At 34.0% G+C, this 14,898-nt stretch overlaps 1 long non-coding RNA gene across 1 annotated transcript; it reads right to left on the bottom strand.

Moving 5' to 3' along the window:
* Positions 1–407: 407 nt before the first annotated feature.
* On the bottom strand, positions 408–4,506 carry LOC125676962 (uncharacterized). Its single transcript, XR_007370887.2, has 3 exons — positions 3,622–4,506; positions 2,762–2,821; positions 408–1,096 (listed from the first exon to the last, which is right to left on the bottom strand). It is a non-coding gene; the product is annotated as an uncharacterized LOC125676962 (long non-coding RNA).
* Positions 4,507–14,898: the final 10,392 nt, after the last annotated feature.

The raw sequence follows: 14,898 nt of genomic DNA, 5'->3' as shown, positions 1-14,898 counted from the left end.
TTGATTTTTAGAGGTCATTTCTGACACAGGATTTGAGATAATAGTCCATTAATTAACACACATATATGAAGCTAAAATTATCAGTAAATCAAATTTTAATAAATTGCCTATCATGAAGAATCTAAAATCATTCACTCACATTACAAACTTGACATTGGCAGATCCCGAGGGGGTTGGGGGGAGGGGTAGAAAACACCCTCTCCTTTTCTCTGGGACATCTAGATAGTTATTTAATAGCATTAACCAGAAATTTTTTGACTCTCTTGTAAAGCATTTCATTCATGAAATAACATGCCATATTCCATTTTCTGCCTACGTCAGATTGGCAGACTTGCTTTAATGCATGTTTACTCTGATGTTGAAATATATATTGACCACTTCCAGATACACAAAATGTTTTTTGAATTTTACCCAGTGACAGAAAATGTTCATAAAGTATCTTCAACTGATGCATAAAAGGTTACATGTAACTAGCAATCAATAATAAACATATTTACTTTATCAATTCATGGATATGACCTAATGCAGATTTTAGATCATTTTTCTGGACCCCCCCCCCCTTTCAAATCACTGGATCTGTCTCTGTTTAACAAATGACAATAAACAAATCATGTCTTAATGCCTGGTACTTAGTAGCATGGTTTGCAAAGTAAGAGCTAGTACATATTTCTGACATTTGTTACAAACAAACTTTCCCCCTAGAAATTATGAAAATTGGCACTGAATTTATATTGATACATGTATATTAACAATTGATACATTTCACAGTATGGAATCTTATTTTGCCACCCCACCACTCTCTTCTAATTTATGTCTAATGCCATAGCAGTGTTTCTTTTGAATATTGGTTCACAAACAGGAATAAAATTTGTCACTTCAAAAATTGAAATATGCTGCAACCATAGAGTTAAAGTAGTGGTCATCATTTGATTATCTTTTTCAGCTGCAAAGTGTTTCTGTGAAATAACTGTCAACATATCTAGATTGAAGTGGAGCTATGAGTTCTGCAATTCCCCTTATAACTTCACAAGTCTTTTGTCTGTAGTAATTCTGTGTTCTCTCCAAAGCCTCTTCCTATCTTGGACTCAGCTGAGATCTAAATAACAACAGTTGTGTAAATTAATGGAAATAAAATGATGAACATGTTTAAATAGCACTGTAAGCAATGCACTAAGAAAGTCAAGATCATAGGTTTGATATAGTCACAAGGTCAAAGGTCATGATATAAAATAAATTCTGGTCATTAGGCATTTCATGTGAAACAAACTAACCCAATACCTTATCCCTCAAGATATAACAGATCTGGTAATAATGAATGTTTTTCAAAAGTAGGTCAACATGGTCAAAGTTAGAAGTTCAAAAGTAAAGCTCTTTTCATTAGTAATCTATAATATGTGAAATCTATATCAAAGCCCAATCCAAAGTGACTGAGAAACTATATACCAATTTAAAGTTTTTGAAAATCATGCTATTTTAAAGACTAAGGTCAGGTAATAAATTAAAAGTCTGGTAATAAAGAATATACACATTTTGTATATCTTTATGTAAAATATCAATATAATAAAATCTGGGTTAAAATTCAAAACCAAGGTCACAATATCAAACAGCATGGTATCAAATGAAAGTTCTTGCCATAAGATATCTAAATGCTAAACATAAAAGGCTAGACTACCTTATATATAGTTCAGGAGAATTGTCTACTGTAGGTTATATTTTGTTAAAAGTAGGCCAAACACAAAAATAAAAAAAAATTGATATCAAAAGAAATGTCTTATTATAAGGAATAAAAATATGAAATATGAGAGCCTTAATACTAACATGAGCAAGTTCCAGACAGACATTGCCCTCCCCCCCCCTTGCCCTACAACCAGGTCATGAATTGAACTAACTCCAATCTACACAACCTGGCAATGCTTCCATATTTTCATTACATTAAACGACCCCATCCTATTTTTGCCTTTTCTTGATTATCTCCCTTCAAAGGGGGCATGACCTTTCATTTAAACGAAAATGAATCTCATTCAATTGGGCCAGTGGTTCTGGAGAAGATGAAAATGGGAAAAATTATTACCACAATGATGACAACAGAATCCAGACAAATATTTATGAGAAAAGCTCTCTTGAGCCTTCAGCTCAGGTGAGCTAAAAAAAACAAAAAAACTATATATTCATTGATTCAAAAATTAAACCACATTCTGATTTCAAAACATCACCTCTGACTTATATATATATATATATATATATATATATATATGAGCTAGTATTTGAAATTATCTAAACAAGAATTGTCTGAAGAGAGTTTAAAACTTGTCGAGTGGGTTAAAATCTTTGATAACAGTCATGAATTAAAAATGCATGTATGTGTTGTGTGTGGCATGGTGACATCACATAAAACTTGCAATATGAAGGGTCAAGGTCGTAAGGTAAAAATGTTACTATCATATGACATGAAGGAACACACATTTCTGAAATATCCAACCCCCATCTCTAACCATTCTTATGTTATTGTCAAAGTTAAAGTTTTTATATTCTACATGTATGTCTGTCAAGTGAGTTAAAACAAAAGGATTGTGACATCATAACATTGGATGCCTTTGGTCAGGATTTGTCTCAAGAAATATACATGTCAAATGTGGAATTAAGCTCTTATCTGTAATAGTTCTAAACTTACATAATTTATGAATTATGACAATATGACAAGGTCAGATGTACCATGTTCTGAATTTAAAATCTCTTGATTGAAATAAATAAATATACTCACTGATACAGTCTGATAATTGGCTTGCAGTAGGGGTGATTTGACTATAATTATTTTCCAAATCTGTAATGAAATGGGCGTTGTATTCATTATCAAGCTTTGGTAATTGGTATATACATGTATGTCACACTAATACACTTTAGTACCTGTGTGCATGCAAATAAATCATCAGATTTTGTGTCACGTTAAACCATCTGAATTTTATAATCCATTCAGCTTAAATTTAGAGAAATTAATGATATACATCAACCTGTAACACACACCCCACCCCCACCCACATAATGGTTCTTATAGTTACATAATTACATGAATAAATATATATCATTATTTTTTTATATTTGTTATTCGGTTTTTGTCACATACATACATGTACATATACTACCCTCTCACACTGATTTATTCATCCTTTAATAGTTATTAAATATAGGAATCCAAAAAAACAAACACATGTGAAAAGTAGCTAGTAAAAAAAAATCAGTCAAAAATAATTTGATATAATTTTAATATATATTATTTTTATGCATGCATGCTGATATGTACATAGCTTGCAGGACAATAAACACTTTTCACCACTTTCATCTTGTTTTTGTGTGATTCTATTGTTTCTTAATTCAATGATTTGTGGATAAACATTGTGTTGTAGTACAGATTTTAAAAATCCCTACATTAACAACCCCCTCCCTCCCCGATTGATTTAATGTTGTTTTTACTGTGGGGATTTATCATTATTATTTTAAAAAGAATCATTTCATCAAATGAATTGTTTGCATTGACACATCATGAGAACTTGCATCAAAATTGTCTATCAATCAAAGACAGTTTTCAAAGAAAAATAACAGAGAAAATTCGACATTTATACTTACCACTTCCAACGGGAACAAATATTTCCCTTGAAACATTGAAGTTTACTGCTCTGTCTGCTTTACACTTTCCTTTGTGTAGTAGATAACAACATTTGGTGGTGGTTGCCTCCAGTAAATCCCCAAAGAATCGCAATGACCTCGGCATACTAGTAAGCATCTGCACCGTGCACGATAGTTTAAACAGTTAAACTTTTACGTCGAATTCGAAGTACCCCGATCTGTACAGCAGGGGGTCAATCTCGGTTGAATATTACACGCATTTCCAACTTTAAAAGATCTTGAATATCCACTTATGTCTTTTGAACAATTATTAAGGGTTGACAAGTCCCTAAAATAAGGACCACTTCTAGAAAAACTTCACGTTTCTATCACTTGTCAGCCATATCTGTTTACCCACGAAACTTTGATAAGGTCCGGGCAGAATATTTATTTTTCACCATCAAATTAAAAAAAAAATTAATTCCACGTTTACACTTGATAAAAAAAATCGAGATAAGTGAAAAATGTTCTAAATAAATACTGTTTTCTTCGAAAATTACAATTTATGCAAGTTTCGGATCATTTTACATTTTTTACGCCAAGGGAGGTAACTCAAATTACTGGCTTTTTGGCTACTTCTGTCAGTAAATGCTCAACAACAGCATTGTTTCCCAGCAATTTTATTGTTTCATCTTAATTATTAAGGAATTTCCTTCAAATATTGTTTATACTTTCTGGACAAATTTTATTGTATTGGGTATTATTTAACTTTACAAAATGATCATTTTCTATAGATTATATAGTGTCCTCGAATTTATGAAATAGGCCAAGTTTTGGCATCTAACAATGTTTTTTGTGAAATTCACTTTACATACGATAAAATTAGCGTATGACCTTAACTTTTATTGGGTATGAATAAAAATTTGGGGAATTGCATGTGCCAGCCGTATTATAGCTACTGCCTGATATCTTCGTGGACGGCCTCTTAATTGCTGTTATAAAATTAAGAAATTCATTTAAAAATTAAGGATTATTTCCCTCACGCATATTTCTTATCCTCAAACGAATTTGACTCCACTTTTTTGGCACACTGTTTTTCCTATAATAGCTCTAAAGCTTCATTTTGGATTTTAAACATTTCGGTTGAGCATCACTGAAGAGACATAATTTGTCGAAATGCGCATCTGGTGCATCAAAATTGGTACCGTATAGGTTTTACATTATTTCAAAGAATAAGCATAAAATTATTTTTGATACAAGTATAATAATCTAAGTGATTTGCTAAATTTATTTTCACTGTACATTGTTGGGAAATCGTTTTATTGGAAATATTTGTCAAAAAATTTTTAAAAAAAAACACCTCAAAATCTAATGATTTAACTGTTGGCACGCTCCATTGCGATAGAAACACGATGCATGGTTCCCATAAATTTTACTTTTTTAACATTTACTATCACTATACACAATATGTGTGAGTTTTGTTCAGATTTATGTTTTGTGCACTTTCAACTTTTTAAAAAACAATTCTCAATTGTTACTGAGAACTTCTCTCATAATACTTTTCACGTAACATATACAACATCGATTTCTTCATATATGTATAGGGAATTACATTAGGAATTCAGTCAAAATTTACATACAACTCGACGCCAGTATTCGACCTTAATGCCCGTCCAACAAATAATCGGGAGGAAACAATTTAAAAGATAGTGTGTCCTTCAAGTCGGTAAAAATACACGCTTGCTTTACGAAAAAAAAATTAAATAAAAAATCCAATATCATCAACCATGATAAAGCAAAATAAACTGGTAAGTCTCATATTACATGTTTGTTGTTTACATAAGGTCGAGAATGTTTCACTAACATTCAAACGTCATCATTTAGGCGAAGTACCAGGTTAGTACTTATGTCCATAGCAATGAAAGTTCTTTAACGTTGAAGAGCATGCCACAACGCGGGACTTTCGTTTTAAGGTCATATTCGAAAGACATTTAAATGCTGAGTGCAAAGGTGCAGTAACTACCTATAATTACATTATCTCAGGTACCGTTTCATGCGGCCATGATACGTGCAGTGCTCGAACTCACGATTTCCCAGTTATGAAGCGAACGCTCTACCCCTGAGCTAGGTATTATGATATAAAGAACGAGGTAGGAGGTTCGGAATTATTTGTACTTATGGTTATTTTATGTATATTTTGATCGGGAATAACAACAGCATTTATCATTACTAATCAGTACCGACAATATTGTCCTCAGCACATACCAGTCAATATCATAATTCATAGTACAAACCACAGTATATATCCCACGAATCTACTCCCTTGGTTTACTTGTTCATTTATGAAATTCACATCATAAAAAACATATTCAAATGACATAAGACATTTTACATTGGTATAGGATGATAGGAAGAGCACTGTTCGTTATCTTCATCTTTCATGTAAAAGAATTGACTAAACTTTTAACGATTCTATAGACTCGCGTTAAGTTTATCTAATTATTTACAGCTTAATTCCATTCTCTTCTCTTCTTTCACAACCTAAAATAAAAAGGATGTATTTGAATTATTTATGAATGTTTCAAGATTCCAATGTAATGGAGATGATTGTATGTCTAATCCAATATTACCGAAGTCTTTTGGCTTTACATAGAAATTCCCAACATCCAGATGAAGAGCCTGTAAAGCTTGCTTTATAGCTTCGTCGAGGCTATGTGGATTCCGTCGGCGAGTTGATATGGAGTAACTATCAGGAAGATGGCGTGTCTGCCGGTGGATGACAACAAATCCTTCAGTTGGATGAGGATCAAGATATTTAATTGTAATCTTTCCTATGGTCTCTTGTAAATTAAAAATTCAATATACAGGCGTTAGTTTCAAGAATAAATCTAAGCTCATGTGGGGTCCTGGTCATTATATTTTACATAGTGGCTCCATAAACGTCCACCTCTTTTTATCATTTAAATCATTACGTCATTATTTTTGTGATACATATCATCCAACAATCATTCTGATAACTTTCAGACCTCCCGATGACATACACACCATTTGTGCACATCCGGATAATAAATTCCTTTGGTGAATCTGACTTTTCGGGTTGAACTGCTACCGCTGTTGTCCGACACTCTTCCAGAGACCTAAAATAATACATAGCCTTTCTGGTTCTCTTCAATGCACAGGATAAAGGCAGCTATGTAGACATTTTAGAAGTTTTAAAAGACAGAAAAATATACATAAGGACAAAAACTTGCTCAGCCCGTTTTTCCTATAACACCTTAAAAAGAAGGTTCGTTGTCTCAGCACGTTTAAGAATTATCACTTGAGCGCTAAGCATAGGTCTAAATTCGTGATACTTAACCAATGACTAGTGGTGCTTCAGTAAGCGAGGAACATAAGACAAGCAAACATACAAAAAATATTTTATTGATTCTTTTTAAAGTAGAAAAAATTAGTACACACAAATAAATACATGTTTCATCAATTCAGAAAATTTTAGAAGATATTGACCAGATCCGTCGACAGGGGATGCTTAATCCTCCTAGGCACATTATCCCACCTCTGATACGTCCAGGGGTCCGTGCTTGCCCAACTCTTTATTTTGTATTGCTTGTGGGAGTTATGAGATTGATCACTGTTCGTTATCTTCACATTCCATACAGAGAGCCAAAGAGGACAATTTTGTATAGTTATTCAGAAAATAGATAATTTTAACTGAGATGTCATTTCAACTCATTGCTTTAATAATATTTTGAAGCCTTATTGACATTGACTTACGTCAATCTATCTTTGTGACGTAAAACAACCAACGTCTTGCAAGTAGATATGATATGTATTATGATGTATAATGCGAAAACTTCTTACGAAATCCAACGATTAAAGATCAGAACTACTCTAATTCTTTCATCACAAAGAACCACGGAATCTAGAAAAGTGTTGTCTCTGAGGGTGTTATTTAGCGTGTCTATGTGCTCATACCACCGTCCGGAAGCCTACAAAAAACATTGTATATGTTATTGACATATATACCATTCGTATTATTAGCAATTAAAGTGTTAAATATATAGGATATTCTTTCTCCAAGTAAATACAACTGTACTGAGTTATGGAATACATTTCGTCTTCCTTAGCTTTTTGTAGTTTAGCAACGCATTTGCTTTGGTATTAATTCATATGTTGTTGGTATAATTCCTAAACATTGGGATCGCAGGTAATCCAGCGGAAAAAATCAAATTGATAATGCTTTGTCATGAATTTATATCTTATATGTATAATTCATAAACATTGAAAATATATGTATTTGAGTTCATATTCGTTTTGGTAATGCTGTTACAAGTTTTCTATATCTGTTATGTACTTCCGGTAGTGAAAGGGTTCGGGTATTTAGGCACATGTATCATTCGTATCCTTCATGATCTTTTTTTCCTCATATTCAAACCTATAACTACCACATATAGACGTTTGGAAGGATTTCTGGGTATAATTACTCGATACCAATTATTCCACTGAAACATTAGCAAAATGCTTCAGTAAATTCAGAGAGGACGACAATTATTAATTAAAATAGAAATTTGGTAGCATACCTTCTCGTGGTCCACACGCTTTGGATTTAGATATTCTTTCTTGAAGACACCTGGATCTGAAGATGACAACATTTCGGAACATGGAATAAGAAATACGAGTAGATAGACGTTAATGGTATACATCTCCAGGGCTACTTTCAAGATGATGTTGAAACCTCAGATCGTCCTTTTGATATAATGAATCAGGTGGATACATCTCTTGCTTATATTATACCGATCTTATGATCCTAATCACTCAGCCGCGAATGAATTAAATCCACCAAAAAATAAAGAGACTTGTGTAAAACAGTTTTGTAGGAAAGAAAAGATACCTTAAATTGTAATGTATGAGTGCTTCTGAAAATCATACTTTGTAGATTATCTTTTTTTCGTTCAGGATGATCAAGAAAATATTGCTATTCGTAACTGTAGAAGCATTTCAGCGTGTCCGTGCCAACGAAGGATAAGGTGCTATATCTACATCTTGATCAACATTGCTGCATTCATTTGCAACAAAAATAATATATATATGAAAAATCATTATTCAAATAGTTTGCATGAAAGGTTAAAATAACGAACAGTGATCGATCTCTTAACTCCTATAAGGAATACAAAATAGAAAGTTGGGCAAACATGGACCCCTTGACATACCGAAGGTGGCCTCCGGTTCCAGGAAGGAGTAAGTATCCTCTGTTGTTGACCGGTCACAGCCGCCATGGGCCACGCGTGCTGATCAGGCAAACGGAGTAATCCGTAGTCGAAATATTTGCCAAGAACGGTCTAACAATGAAACATGTCAGACAGCATTTGTCCAAATTGATAGGGCGTATCGGCAAGTTGGATCATTATGACGACCATAGAATTTATAAAACGCTGATCTTAAACGAGATTGATCAAACCCCAGTGACGCCATATTGTTTATTAGTAGCCTGCCCCGATTAAAACACTTATACCTATATATATATATATATATATATATATATATATATATATGAAAGGTGAAAATAACGAACAGTAATCAATTTCATAACTCCTATAAACAATACAAAACAGAGAGTTGCGCAAACAATGACCCGTGAATACACCAGAGGTTGGTGAGAACCGTCACTTGAATCTTGCGTTGAATATTAGAGTATTTTGTAAGATATAGAGCATTCCAGCAACACGTTTCTTCATTTCTATTCAGGGAGATTTTCAAACCCTGGTATATGGTAAACCTTTAATATTGACAGTGGCGTGATGACGTCACATGATTGATACTCTAGAGTTACAACTCGATGCTTTGCATATGACTTAAATAGAAGTCTTCATTTCAGTAATTTACCTCCTTATACCGGAATCATTTCAGTAATTTTCCTCCTTATACCGGAATCAAGATTTTCCTGATTCATATTTCAGAAAGAAAACCAACTCTTCTTTAACGGAATTTCAAATTACTAAGGTATTTTATTACCTTGTTAATAGTGTTTAAGCATGGTAGCCCGTGTGATTTTGTTTATCAAGTTCTCGGAATTTTACTACATCATTATTTGTTGTTATACTAATCTGTATTGCACTAGTACGATGACCGTACAGATGTACAATACGAACAGCGACTTCATCGATATACTGATGAGTTACTCGTCGACATTATCAAAAGAAAGTATATGAATAGCGTGTATATTGCACAGATTCATGAACAGTGATCACTGCATCGACTCGTGTATAGACTCGCTTCCTACTGTAAATTCCAATGCATATATGATATTTATTTCTCGGGAAAAAAAATTCCTCAGATTTTAACTGCCCAAAAAATAGGTAACCCGTGCTTATCAAGGTTTTTTTCCCGGGACCTCTAAGCCAGTTTCTATATCAGAAATACAATCTACATTGTCAAATTATTGAAATCCTAAAAAAAAAATAGCGCATATAAAGCACATGGTGGTGTTAACACGGTACTATCTTTTAACGTATCTTCAAATTAATATACTGCAATAAAAACTCTCGGTTCTGTATTCTGCATTGGCTTTATGAAATAGATAACCGTTTGTTATCTTCACTTTTCCTAATTCTGTGTGGATTAATAATGCTTAAACAACGGGACAGTAATTTCGTCTCCCACGATAAAATCGTTTTTAAAGAGTTGCTCATAACTGAACACAAAAGATTGTACATATGGCGCATGCATATATAATGTTCATATGTCTAGGTAAATGCATTACAGAAGAATTTACGACTTCTTTAGAATTAGAAAGAATCTAACTCAATATATAGTTTTGGACAATACACTCGATCTGGATTGTGTTAGTATGAGAGCTGATGTGTCAAGCTGAATGACTTGAGCTTATTCATCGTCAATTTCCATATTTACGAGTATGTAGCAGAATATCATTGGCTATTTCGTGTATAAAGTGTTTGTGTCTCTCAAATGATTCGGCACACAAGGGCATGTTCTGCACATGATCAGGTTTTTTTTCTAATCCAGGTTGACTACTGGCAAATATGTTAATTAATCATAGTGATCTAATTTACCTTTACAACCAGACACTAGGTTGAATGCTGTTTCGAGTCTTTCATATTAATCGTTTGACCTTTCTTCACATACTGAGTTTAACTACATGTACTAATGATTCCTATTTCCTGATCGAAATGTAAAGCTCACGGCGGTGTAACCAGTCAGCACAGTATTCGTACCCCTTCTAGGCACTTGATTCCACCTCTGATTTATCCTACTCTTAAAAATCAGCGTGTAATGAACGGCCTAAACTTGATATAAAACACACCAGGCAGCATTGAACTAATGATAGGTTCCATTGAGAGAGAGAGAGAGAGAGAGAGAGAGAGAGAGAGAGAGAGAGAGAGAGAGAGATAACACATCTGTATTAATTGAATATCCCTATTACACGTAGTATGCTATTCATTTATTGCATATTGATACGGGATATTGGAAATATAAAATTTTGAAACTCTTCAGCAAAAGAAGCTACGAAATGCATGCGTCACTTGGGCAACTCATGTATATAAATTAGTGACGCTTAAGACGAATCATTTCTGATGGATGATTATCTGCTTGATTTGAAGATTATTTTTAAGAAATATCTCAAGCGAATACCATAGTACTAAAACCACAAGTTTTTAGATTAAATTTCTGATGTTTCGTAGCAGAGACTCAACAACATTTACAGTACCGTTTATTTCCTCTGCCATATGCGGAAATTTACGTTGCGAGATTTTCTCGGGTCATCATAACAATCGAACTCTATGAAATGATACAATTTCTTTATGTATAAAAAATAACCACACTTGATGCATTGATCTCCAGGCACGTACATCTAGCCCCCGACCTATTTTTCTTGACATGTGATGCATTTATCGCGTTGTTATTATATTATTGTTACATGCAAAGATCGATTTATTACCTGAATGATAGTGAAAATTCAAGGTTTAATCAATTGAAACACACATCCTTTCGATTTTGGGGTTTGGGCAAAAATGCTTTTCTTGGTAACAAAAAATTCTCAAACAATTATGACGGCAACTTTTTCCTTCGTTTGCTCCCCACCCCACACTTTTAAAAAACGGCGTAAAATACATAGAACGACTATATCTGATAAGTAACATGTACTTGTTTCATGAAAAGTTACTCAAGTCAATGCAAAAAACTGATCTCGTTGGACATGCTAAATATCAAAACCTGTACAAAAAACGATATCCCATATTCACATTCAAAACATGAATTGTCTCTATTACTCAGAGTTGTTATCTTTAACATTATTAAACAGTGAATTTAAGAATATTGATGAAATTGAACCTAAGTTTTCTCATTAACATAGACAGTGCTTGATGTCATTGTAATCGTCTTAATAAGCTGAAAAACAATATAAATATTGGGGGAAATAATTTAATAATTGCCAAGAACAATCGGTATGAAGTACGTAAGACAGCATTTGACCCAATGATAGGTTGCATTGTCAAACTAGATCGCTATAACGAGCAGCCTCGATTTAAAAACTTATCATACGCAGAACAAGCTCTTGCGTGTCGACTCAATTGAAAGATATAAACACCATATGTAGGTGATAATAGAATATTGCTACATAAATATGGGACGATAGAGAAGTCGAAATCATCCCGTTTGTCATAAAGTTGAGTTGTTAGTTCCCAGTTCGCCGTTAATATCTATCTCCAATAAAATATCCAAGTATGAAGCAGAAGTGGACGACTCTGTGATGTCCTTTATTTCGAACTCAAATGGATATATCGAATCGACACATGATTTGCCCAACTATCTAGTGTGTATTGCTTATAGGAAAGTGAAGATAACGAACAGTGATCAATCTCATAACTCCTACAGGCAATACAAAATAGATACTTGGGCAAACACGGACCCCTGGACACACCAGAGGTGGGATCAGGTGCCTAGGAGGAGTAAGCATCCCCTGTTGAGTTATGAGTTATGAGATAATGAGATTAATCACTGTTCGTTATATTCGCAGTTCATGAAAGAAAATATTATTGTTAATAGATACATGTAATACATCGTCGATATATCTATATGTAGAAGTGAAGGCCACAGCAAGAGATTTTATATCTCACGTAGAAGTTTTTTTTAATAAATTCTGCTTCATATGAATATAAAAACAGGTCAGCAAACAAAGGAGCACAATCCGTGTCCACAGGAATTCCAACAGACATATTGGAAGACCTGATCACCAAAGACCACGAAGATATTGTCAATAAGGAACTGTAGCATATTTTTCATTTCACGTTCAGGATACTTGTGCGTGGAATCAGAGTGGCGTTTGACAAAGTGAGTTTTTGAATGACTGATCCCTAGATATGAATATTCCATTTCTGTTGAAGAATGATGTCAAAAAGCCTAGTCTTTAATTTATCATGAACAATGATCGTGTAAAGTGTTGAAAAGCCATACGTTTTAATGTTGTTGATTTAAGACAGGTTTTGCGATTTCAAATTTACTAAAGGTTCTTTACAATTTTTTAAAATCCACATTTGATTTAAACCTCTTTTGGCTTATATAGTTGTACAGTACGTTTGAAATTTCTCCTCCACAGCTGTTAATATTTTCGTGAGGGGCTTGGTAGAGCACTTACTGGATCCATCAATGTATCTTTGTAAAGGTTTTTATGAAGTCCAGTATAAGTACAGTAATTGATATTCATCCGACCCATTGACTGGGATATCAAATTTGTCTGAAACTGGTTTACTACACAAAGAAGGATAGGTGGTACGTAGTTCTGTTTTGATGTGTATAATGTGGGATTTTGATATTCCTCTTATACTTTTAATCCATTCTGACAATGTATCAAGTTCTTTTTTATATTTAGCCTATCGTCTGGCATAATTTTGAATATAATTCATAAAAGAGATGAAGTTCTGTCGCTAATTAAAAGACCGAGGCTCTCTGTATTCTGGACTTTTTAAAATCAGTGATTTGAGGTCCTAATTTTCAACTATATTAACATCACCAGTAATGGCATGTCCAGCTGGACTATAGTTGAACGAACAAGGACACGTAGGTGGATTTAGTACTTGAAAGAAGATGAAGAACAAGAACATGTTGGTGGATTACGTATAAGATGGTCTATATCTAGGCATTGCAAAGTTTGTTTATAATTAAAAAGTTTGGATGCAATAGTAGAAGTATAGCTGTAGGAAATACAGGGTGTAGACTTGAACTTGAAGTTTGTTGGAATGCAAGACTAAACTCTTCTATGACGAAGAGTGTTGCTTATGTTGACGTCATATATTCCTTTGTTTCTAAATTCAAACTGAAGGAACTGGCGGTATGGTTCGGGGGAAAACATCAGCCGTGACACGCGGTGGTTTAAAGAGCTTGTGATTGGCAACATCCATAATCATGGAGTTCAGTATATATTCTGATGTTGAAAAATCCAAGCATAGACTAGCTTTGCCTTCTTCAAATAACGTATTTAAAACTCTCAATGGGACAGAGTAAAGTTATGTGCAAATATCATGTGGGCCTAATTATCTGTTAACGTAAGGCAAAAGTGAACCAAAGGTGATATCATGTATACTTGATTTTTTATATATACGATGCCAATGACTGCGTTTCAGTCTATGAATATTTGGAAAGATTCACATTCACGTCATTTTCTTGTGGACTAGTCAAGGAACAAGAGCCGTTATTGGCAATATACCGCCGATATTTTTCTTCTTCATTTTTTCAACTTTCATACCATGCTTAATTACTCTTTTTATCTACACAACTAGGATGTTCTTCTTATCCCACTTACATAAAATGACGTAATATGTTATGACGTCATGATCAGGATATAGGGCTCACGACGAGTGTGACCGGTCGACAGGGGATGCTTACTCCTCCTAGGCACCTGATCCCACATCTGGTGTGTCCAGGGGTCCGTGTTTGCCTAACTGTCTATTTTGTATTTCTTAAAGGAGTTACGAGATTTATCACTGTTTGTTATCTTCACCTTTCACGCTAAAGATGAGTTGTTTAGCGGAATATGTTAATTTGAAATAAGATATGAATAAGCTTTAGCAATTGATCACTGTTCGTTATCTTCACCTTTCAGGTGGCGTCAGTGGCCGAGTGGTTAGGCCGTCAGACTCTCGACCGAAAGGTCATGGGTTCGAGTCCTGGCCGCGGCAGGGCTAACGTTGTGTCCTTGGGAAAGGCACTTTACATGAATTTCCTCATTCCACCCAAGTGTAAAATGGGTACCTGGCTATAGACAGAGAAAGATATTGTTAGAAT

The sequence above is a fragment of the Ostrea edulis genome, chromosome 3 (assembly GCF_947568905.1).
Source record: "Ostrea edulis chromosome 3, xbOstEdul1.1, whole genome shotgun sequence".
Lineage (NCBI taxonomy): Eukaryota > Metazoa > Mollusca > Bivalvia > Ostreida > Ostreidae > Ostrea > Ostrea edulis.
The sequence above is the reverse complement of the archived record's forward strand: the minus strand, read 5'-3'. Positions and strand labels throughout refer to the sequence as shown.